Source organism: Apteryx mantelli, unplaced genomic scaffold, assembly GCF_036417845.1.
Source record: "Apteryx mantelli isolate bAptMan1 unplaced genomic scaffold, bAptMan1.hap1 HAP1_SCAFFOLD_20, whole genome shotgun sequence".
Classification (NCBI taxonomy): domain Eukaryota; kingdom Metazoa; phylum Chordata; class Aves; order Apterygiformes; family Apterygidae; genus Apteryx; species Apteryx mantelli.
Genome location: NW_027118553.1, coordinates 12,125,354 through 12,135,650, shown reverse-complemented (window position 1 = coordinate 12,135,650; position 10,297 = coordinate 12,125,354). Strand labels below are relative to the sequence as shown.

The following is a 10,297-nucleotide window of genomic DNA, read 5'->3' as shown; positions in this document are numbered from 1 at the left end:
CCAGGTGCCACCAAGAAGACATGGATGCAGGACACTCGCCACTTGCACACTCCCCAGCCACTGCTCTGCTCGCTGCCTTCCCTTGGCTCCTCAACCCAGACACACAGCGAAGCTCTTGCAGTGACACCAGAAGGTGGCCAAGGCACTCTAGGCTCACAAGGCCTGTGCAAATGAGCAGCACAAGATCAGGCAGGGACAGAGCTTCCTCCTTGGGCGATGCTGCTCTTTTCAGAGGGAAGGATCCTGCTTGCTTTGGGCACAGCAGGCTGCTGCTTCCGACCCCCATCCCCTCAGGAACCTCCAGCTCGGGATGGGGGGATGGGGATTTTGGTTAGTAAAACAAAGGTTACAGATACAATGCATAAACACTTGAGAGTCCAGAAGGCCTCCTGACCCCAAAGTAACCTTGGTTCCTTTCCTTTAGTTACTTAGTCAAGGAGCCCTGGGGAAAGGCAAAAGGGTGCAGAGGCTTTGACATAAGATGCAAATAATGAGACCTGAGGGCTGGGTGCCATGGGCACCTGGCCCTGGGCACCTTGTCACCCCTCACAGAGCCAGAAACCCAAGAGCTGTCAGACTTCCTCAGGTCAAGCTACGGAGGCTTTGCGGCACTCACACAAAGGCACTCAAGACATGCGGGCATTTATTATAAGGGTCTTGCACTCGTCCTATATGGCACCACAACCTTCTAGGAAAAGGAGGGGACACAAGAGCATTTGCTGAGCGGGCTGGCAGTAACAGCAGTTGTGGGAGGAGGAATTTGCAGCACAGCAGAGGTACCAGGAGGTGAACCCACACCCCAAGTCACCCAGGGAAGCCAGGCACATTTGTGGAAGCCTTCGCATCCATACGTAGCCTCTTCTCATTCACTTGCAGCTGCTTTCACAGAGGGCTCACGATGTTGGCCAAGATGTTGACAGGGACACAGCCTGGCATCCTGCCTCCACCCTCAGGGGCTCCAGGATTGCACTAGGAACCTCCATGAGTGGAGCAAACTAGAAAGAAAGAACCGGAGTGTTACTGTCAGTTCTGCTGGCCTTACAGAGTCTCAACAGGCAGGGGCAAATGTCTCCCCTCCCTGCTGAGCTGTACTGGTGAAAAAAGGCCCCAAGATGCCTCCTCTACTGGGACCTGCCTTGAGCAGGGCGTTGCATCCCTACCTCCACATGTCTCCCCCACTGCAGCCTCATGGAATCTGCTCTTCTGAGACTCTTCCCAAAGGCACCAGCGGCTTTGGAGATGCCACCTCCAACGCTCACCAAGGGCAGGTGTCTCAGAGCCACCTATCGCCCTGAGAGGCCTGACTTCTTGTGAGGTGGCATCTCCCCTGTCTGCAAGGGTCTGCGTAGGCACAAAGTGGAGAAATGGCTCTGACTGCTTTGATTAACTCCCCATCTCTCTGAGGGATCGCAATGGATTAGGGTCTGGGATGGGAAGATGCAATGAGGGTCCAGCTGCAACAGAAAGCCTTTAAGGAGGCAGAAGAGAACTTTCTCCAGGGGAGTCAGTAAAATCCCAAAGACTCACGCAAACATCAGGACCTTCAGAAACTGCAAGCCTTAACCTCAGCTGACAGAAACCACCAAACTGCGAGCAGTCCTGGCTCGCACCAGGATGCTCCAAGGAGGCAACACGGTCACCAACAGTACTCACCCAGCTCTCCCAGAAGGACACTGTGCTGGCAGGCTGGGCTCTGGGAGCAGAGCACTGCTCTCTCCAGCCACCTCCTCCCACGCCGAGCACCAAACACTGGGGCCACCACCCGGCTCCACCACAGGGCACCCTGCACTGTGACACGCTGCTACCCCCGCACCGCACAGAGGTTTGCCAGCCAACACGCGCCTCTGCATCAGAGGCACACAGGCCACAGCACCACGCAGGGCAGCACACAGGGCACCTCCAAGTGCCCCACAATACACAAAGCCCAACTCTCCAGCCCTTCCATTCCCTTCTAGGCCTCCAAGGCCTTGCAACAGGCACTGCCTCTGAACAGCCACTCACAGCCCGGGGCCTGCTCACTTCCCACCTCCAGGACGCAGAGAGCAAGTGCTCTCACAGGGACTGGTCAGGCCAGATCTTGCCTCTCGCTTGTGCCTCAACTTCTCTGAACAAGAAATCTCTTTGACATTGTGGCCCATACCTTTTGGGGGGGTGACATTCCTTCTGTCCCCTCCAACAGCCTTTGCATCCATTCTCCATTGACTGCGTACGCGGACAGAAAATCAGAGACCTCTAACTTGTTACAGTTCCAAATGTGCCGTAAAAGCAGGTGGACACCTCAAAGACAGAGACAGCATTCAGACCTGGCAGGAAAATCTCACAAGCTCCCTGCTGTTTTGACAGGGGCAATTTCTAAAGCACACACACCCTGGCAATAAGAGATTACTAACACCACTGCTCACACCAGCACTACATTCATTTAGCAGCCTCAAAAGTCTAGCTGGACTCCCTGGCTGACTGGGAGGAGGCTGCAAGCTTCTACTCAGCAACAAGCGGAAAGTCAAACTGCATGTCCATGTTCACCACAGAACATCATCCGCATTTTAAATGTAGCAGTAGTAACTCATGATGACAGAGTGGAATAAAATGTGTGTCAGATGATGGGGAACATCTACTTCTGCTTGATTAATGAGCTGCATTTCTGTATTGCTGCAGAGCTCTGCAGGGGTCAATCCCTCCCCTGAGCACACGCAACAAACCCAGAAGGGCATGAATCTCAGGAGAGGAAATGTTGATCTGCCCCTTAACTTGTGTTACCGCTGCTCTGTTACACTGTGGATTTAACCTCACTAATCTTTCACATATTTCCACATGCCCTGATTAAATTGATCATTTCTATAGTTGACTTTGCGTCAAATGGTATGGACATATGTGCTTTCCCTTGTTTCCCAGTTTTCCTCCTCCCCTTACTCTTTATAATTCAGATAATTCTCAACTCTTTAGTTGCTGCTTTGAGCTTCAGGGAGTCTGAAGCTTGCATCATCTTTCAGCAGTCTAACTGTCTCTTCAAGCAACTCCTTCACTGTGTGTCTATCCAGCCTTTCCTATGTATTTGTGAAGAACCTTTCAAGGAAGGTTATTCCTTGTAGCCTGTGCTCCTCACTGGAGGCACCTTGGACTTGACATACAGTTGAGGAGTGTATTTTACTTCTTATGACACTGGATCAAGTTTATTTGTGTTTGATTGCAATTAAGACAAATCCTTCTGTGCCTGTTTGCAGCTAGTTCTCAGAGGAAAGCAGGTGGGAATTAGTGCACATGAGCTGTAACATTCAGCTGCAGCCTTGAGTGGCAAAAGGTTCAATTTGAACAAGAGTGATCAAAGTCCCCAGTGGCTGATGAGAGAAGTGGCAGGGCTGGGGAGGTGGGGAAGAATGTTTTCCCTGGATGTCTGACCTCCAGGATGGTGCTTTTCCTACATGTCCAGACCTCATTAGGAGACACTGTGGATCAATATCAGTTGGAGAAGGTGGATATCACTCTAGGTTGTAAGCTGAAAGATAAGGAAAACTTTGAAAGCAGAAATCCTTTTTTTTTTTTTTTTTTTGATGCTCATTGAAATCTTCCTAATGTGAATACACTGCTGAAACCTCTCCAATTAGCCACAGCACAAGAATTGAAGAGCTGAAGAAAATTATGGGGAGAGGCATGGCTCCCTAGGGGGTTTTGCATCTTAATGACCCCTCGGGTGTATTTGGTGCTGAGTCCATGAACCTCAGATGCTGAGAGGAGACTGAAGCAACCTCTCAAGGAGTTTACGTCAGAAGCAAATCCCCAAGTTTCCTGGAGCGTTAACATGTCCCACTGAGGGCCATTATCAACAAAAGCTCCCTGGTGGCTGATTAGAGCAGAAAGTTGGAGGCCCTGATTGCAGGTAGGCAAAGGCAATGTGAGGGTGGCTGTGATGCCAAGTGAACCTTGCTGTGTGTTATCAAGCAGAGTGACCTGGCACTGACAGCCAGCCCCTGGATAGGGTGATGCTTTCCCTCACATGTTGCTCAGGTCTCTTCCTAGGGGCAGTGTGTGGGTGTGTGGGGGGGTGCTGAGTGAAGGACAAATATGGCACCTCCTGGTCTCCGTGGAGGTGAGGAGGCAGCAAGGCCACAGTGCTGTAAGGAAACGTCATCTTCTCGTAGCCTCATTGCCAGAGACACCAGCCACAGCAAATGGGACAAAGACCTCAGTTCTGTTGGAGGCTTTCAGCCTTGCCATTGCCCTCTGTCATCTCCACCACAGACTGTCCTACGCTGACCCAAAGCTGTGCCTGTTTCCCTGCAGCCTGTAGACACCCAACCTGCTTTCCGCCTTGCTCTCACTGCAGGATCTACCCACCTTTACTGACATCCTGCTGTCCTTCCTGGTTGTTCCTTGAAACAAAAGGCAAGGGGCTGATCACGGAGTCCCTCTGGGTGTGCTCTTGCACCACAGCACTACCCTATGAGTGACATTCTTGTTACCTAAAGTGCAGTCTGAACCTCTCAAGATGCACTTTGTGGCTCTTTCTCCTACTCATGCTGCTTCCCACTACCAAGAAAAGCTCCATCATCTCTGAAACTGCCTTGTCACAGGCAGTCACAGGTGACTACTGTATTGGCCTTAGCCTCCACTTCAGGAGGCTAAAGCAGCCCAGGTCCCTCAACCTCCCCATATAGGCCATGTGCTTCAAGCTCCCAATGCCATCTTGGCAGACCTCCTTTGAAACCTCTCCAGTTGCTCCACATTCTTTCGGCACAGGACGTACCATACTGGGACATGCTATTCCAAACATGTGGCCACAGCAGTGCTGAGTGGAGGGGGATAAGAACTGCCCTTGCCTGGGTGACCATGCTCTTCCTAATGCAGTCCTGTATGCAGCTGCCCTCCTTTGTGGTGAGCATGCACCACTGGCTCATATGGTACCCCTCGTAATCTCCAGGGCCTTCTCCTTGGGGTCACTCCTCTGCCGGTCAGGTCTCTGCCTGTCTTGATGCACGTGCCCCGCTGAGGAGCCTTTCAAAGAGGACAGGGTGTATGAGGTATACCCCAGCATACCCCACCTTTAACTGGCTTCCTGGTCAAGCATGACTCATTCATGAAGGCCCTCTCAGCTCCATTATCCAACCAGCTTTTTGCCCATCTGGATGTCTACTGGACATCCACTACTCTCCTCTCCTCCACAAGTGCAGGCCTTTTATCACAGAAGGCAATCAGGTGGGTCAGGAATGATTTACCTAACTGTATTGTTGTCCTGCACTAGGCATTGCGTTCCTCTGTAATGGTGAAAGGAGGTTCCCACTAGGAGAGCAAAGCCTGCAGTGCCCAAGACCAGGGAGAAACAGAGCTGGGCCGTGCAGGAATGCCAGGAGAGGTGTTGGTGGCCCAAGGTGACTCTGCGGCACTGTTGGGCCTGTGACAGTCTTCGTGAACCAGTCTCCAGGAAGGATAAGGCGCCACTGAAGAAGTCCTGGGCCTGGGCAGCCTGTGATCCATCCACCCTGAGGTCATCATTAGCCTAGTCCCTGTTCATATTTGGGAGTGAGAAGAGGTTCAAGGGGAGGAGAGGTAGAAGGGTTTGAGAGTGCAGAGACTAGAGCAGAGCCGTTGGTGTGATGTGCCTTCCATTTATGCAGCACACATGGATATAGACAGGATGGACTTTCCCTGAAGGCAGTTTGTCATTTGTCTGGGCACATGTAGGAAGGCCAAAATGCCCTGGGGCACTTGCCCAGCAAAAGGTGCATGGTTTTCCTAGAGGTCCCATGCTGTATCTGCTAGAGACATGTGGTTGTGCTGGACACCCCAGGCATCTGAAATGGCCCTGACAGCCTATTTCTGTGTCATGAAATCAAGTGTCTGCACTGAACTACAACAGCTGTTTGTAACATTGGAATCTTCATCTGTCTCGGCTTTCTAGTGAGTGGGGCTCTAGTTGTAGTAGGCATCTAGTGTCATTTCAGATGGCCAAGAAGATTCCCCACCTGCCCCCTGCCTGATGATCTGGGAGAATGCAGGTCTCACAGTCACTCCTTCACAGCAAGCAGACACTGGCACATGCCTTCAAACACCCCTGTCTCTTCAACTGTCACCAGGTGTTTGTGTGTGAGCAGCTGACTCCCCACCCTCCATCTCCAGGGATTACAATGGCAGCTTAGAGAAGGAGCTCCCATGCAGACCTCTATGCAGTGCTCACTTCAGTTTTGGCAAGGAGAATCCCACTTCCTGTGGGTTTGTGGAGTTCACAGGAGGGATCTGAATCCCACTCCAGCCCAGGGGCTTCTAAATGGGCATGAGATGCCCAGACTGACTCAGCTGAATCAACACCTGAACCATGTGTCCATGAGCTCCCTTCTTGTCCCTGCCAAGGTGTTCTGCCTAGTCAAGAGAGGGGAATTGGGGCTTCCAGAGTGGGACATTTCCACCTTTCATAGATAGTCATCCTCTGATGAAATAAACTGCAATGTTGGAATCAGTCTCTCTGCACTCTTTAGAAAAGGACAATAGCTGGTTATTTTAGTCTACTTCAAGGAACATTTCCCAGGAGGAGGCAGCACAAGGGACAGAGAAATTCAGGACTTCAGCTGGGTCTGTGCTCCTGAGTGGGGCCAGGCCTTGGGGACAGAGGGAGCTCATGGCAACCTGTCTGCACCGCCCAGAGACAGCCGCGTCCAGGAGCAGCTCCTCTGCGAAGAGCAGCAGGGCTCTGGGCTCTGCCTGCTGCTGCTGACATGAGATGAGAGAAGACAGTGAGAAGTGAAAGGCAGTGTGGAGTGGGAGGCCAGAGGAGAGCTCCTTGTGGGAGAAATCTTCACAGCCTTTTGCACGGTATGTGTCTGGCTGCAGGGCAGGCCTGTTGTCATTCTTGGAGGCGTCTTCTGAACCCAGTCCATCCCATGACTGTTTTTTTAAAGATTGCTCTCCTGACTTCGCCAGTGCGGAGGATGGGGAGACGCTTCAGAGCAGGGATTCCCTGCCACATGGTCAGAGGGACAGGGCATCCTGCACCATTTTTCCAGGGAGGGCTGCAGGGGTGTGAAGCCTGGGTGTGCACACAGGTCTGCATGGACTGTGATTCAGAGCAGTGTTGCTGTGCCCCATGGTGTTGTGTGCACAGGGCAGTGACTCTGCTGCCTGCAAGGGTCGGCACTCAGCCTGCCCAGGGAGCTCCCCACGATGCTGAGGGGAGAAGCACTGGGTGGGAGGAGAGACCCCCGTCAGGGCAGGTACTTTCTGCCATTGAGAGGCTGCTGTGTGGGTCAGGGCTGGGGAACATATCCAGAGGAGACTTTTCAACAGGAATGCCAAGGCAGGGGATACCTGGAAGAGAAGGAGCTGTCATGAGCCTGTGCTTTCAGTTCTCTTCTGTTTGGGTGGAGTGAAATGGGATCAGATCTGTCAGGTTTAGACAGGGGATGGAGGCTCAAAAACAGTGACACTGAGAGAGGATCAGTTCTGGGAGGGACTCAGCAAATGCCTTCATCCACCCCTCAGCCTAAGGACAGAGCCAGCATCACCTTTCCAGCCTCACCAAGGTTTCTCTCACCTGCTCCGTAGCACCTGCAAACACGGAGGTGCCCCTGAGCAGCATCCTGCTTCTGGGAGGTTTCTGCAGGGCAGAGCTGAGCACTCAGCGGGTGGGATGGGGTCTGTGAGCACTGAGAGGGGAGAGACGTGGGGACAGAGAAACAGCTCCCCGCAGGGATGGCTCCAGGCAGCAGAGTCATGGTCAGAGTGTGAGAGGAAACCATCAACTCCAACACCTCCTCTCCTCTCCCAGCCAGCACAGCCCTCTGCTCTCAAGGCTGTGGGGTGCAGGGCAGGAGTTGTTTCCTCGGCAGCTGGACCTCCAGGAGAGGAGACACTCCTGAGTGCCCCTCTGTCCCTCCCTGGCCCTGCCTCCCTCAGCACAAATATCATGGTATTGCTCCATGTTTCCCACCTGTCCATGCTGCCCTTGTGCTTCCCCTTGGACTCTCTGGGCAGGGGGGTTTCTGATGCAGTTCAGACACTGACCCTGCCGGTCCTGTCACACAGACGTGTCCTTGACAGCGAGGTGCCCAGGTGCCTCTCTAACCTGTGGGTGTCCAGGCAATGCAGTGTGGGGTCTGGGAATGAGCCAACTCTCTCCTCAGGACACCCCATCCTTAGGACATTCAGCCATTTCCCTGGGGTGTCTGCCTGGGCTGCAAGCTGCCCTCCACAAGGACACAGCTCTCCCATTGCAGCTGTGTGATATCTAGGTCCCCCAGGGAGAAGCCACCTAGATCCTGAGGCCATGCTGAGACATGCTGCTGGGTGGCTGGATGTGGGCAGCTGGAAGGAGCCTGATGTGTTGCTGGCTAGAAGGAGACAGCTGAGACCTGCCTCACATCCCCTCAGGAAGAGTGCTGATGATGGGCACTTTGCAAGTGCATTCCTCTGCTCTCTGCGGTGTCGTTTCTTTTTGGGGTAACACGAGTGCAACAGTCCTCCACCTCCGAGGTGCGAGCACAGGGCAGCTGGGAACAAGGCAGAGGGACAGGCCAGCTCTGCTCCCTCTGCACTAAAGCCAGAGTGAATCCTTTTGCCTCTCCAGAATCACAGCTGCTCACTCTGAGTGCAGCAGCAATGCTGAGGATTTCTACCTCCAGAAATCCTCCTCAGGTGTGACTGGGTCAGCTAAAGAAAACCAAAGAAGCCTTAAAACTATTCATGAACCCACATCATGTGGAACTGGGAATGAAGATGCTGAAAATGCCTTCAACATTATGAGTGGATGAAATCCGACTGGAACTGGGAATATAACAGTGTAGTCACCCCTGTTCTCATGTCCGTAGTGCTGTAGGTCAGGGCTGACTCCTCTGGAGCCCATGGGCAGTGGCCCCTGCTCCTCATGTCAAATTCAGCCAGCACAAACCATAACTCAAGTGACGGAGCTCAGTGATGGTGCTGCTGTGATGGGGAGAGGTAATGTGCATGTGTTTGGGAGGGTTGTATGAGAAAGTTTTGCTCAGAGAAGTCTGCCCTTACTTATCAGTGTGTCTTCTTCCTTAGAAAATCCCCTGTGCCGCAGAGAAGCAAATGTCCAACAGCAGCTCCCTCAATGAGTTCCTCCTCCTGGCATTTGCAGACACGCGGGAGCTGCAGCTCTTGCACTTCTCGCTCTTCCTGGGCATCTACCTGGCTGCCCTCCTGGGCAACGGCCTCATCATCACAGCCGTAGCCTGCGACCACCGCCTCCACACCCCCATGTACTTCTTCCTCCTCAATCTCTCCTTCTTCGACATTAGCACGATCTCCACTACTGTCCCCGAATCCATGGCCAATTCTCTGTGGGACACCGGGGCCATTTCCTACTCAGGATGTGCTGCTCAAGTCTTTCTGGTTCTCTTCTTGCTTGGAGGAGAGTATTTTCTTCTCACTGTCATGGCCTATGACCGCTTTGTTGCCATCTGCAGACCGTTGCACTACGGAACGGTCATGGGCAGCAGAGCTTGTGTCCAAATGGCAGCAGCTGCCTGGGCCAGTGGTTTTCTCTATTCTGCACTGCACACTGTTAACACATTTTCAATTCCACTCTGCCAAGGCAATGTCGTGGACCAATTCTTCTGTGAAATCCCCCAGATCCTCAAGCTCTCCTGCTCTGACTCCTACCTCAGGGAAGTTGGGCTTATTGTGGTTAGTGTCTGTTTATTATCTGGGTGTTTCATTTTCATTGTACTGTCCTACGTGCAGATCTTCACTGTTGTGCTGAGGATCCCCTCTGAGCAGGGATGACACAAAGCCTTTTCCATGTGCCTGCCTCACCTGGCTGTGGTCTCCCTGTTTCTCAGCACTGTCATGTTTGCCTACCTGAAGCCCCCCTCCCTCTCCTCGCCAGCTCTGGATCTGGTGGTGGCTGTTCTGTATGCCTTGGTTCCTCCAACAGTGAACCCCCTCATCTACAGCATGAGGAACAAGGAGCTCAAAGATGCGCTGAGGAAACTGGTTCAATAATTACAATGTCAGCAGCAATAACTGTCCATGGTGCATCCACTCCTCAGGATATCTGGCATCAGGGTGTGTGTTTTACATTTCTTTTTTTCTTTCTTATTTTCCTCTTTTTCCTTTTTTTTAAAAAAAATCAGGTTCATGTTGTCTACTCTGGAATCTCTCATTTGAATCTGACCCAGAGACTGTGTTGAAGCAGGAAGCCAGGCTTCCGCCTTCATCAGCAGAGATGGGAGAACCTCCAAGCCCGCTAGTCTGAGCTCCTTGGATGCCTTCAGTGCAATGCGGAGAGTTTCCCTTTGCGGCGTCTCTTTTGGTGCTGACACCACGGGAGCTCAGGGGCACAGAGTCA

The 10,297-nt window shown here is 52.6% G+C and overlaps 1 pseudogene; it reads left to right on the top strand.

Moving 5' to 3' along the window:
• Positions 1–9,036: 9,036 nt before the first annotated feature.
• On the top strand, positions 9,037–9,951 carry LOC136996027 (olfactory receptor 14C36-like; annotated as a pseudogene).
• The last annotated feature ends 346 nt before the right edge of the window (positions 9,952–10,297 follow it).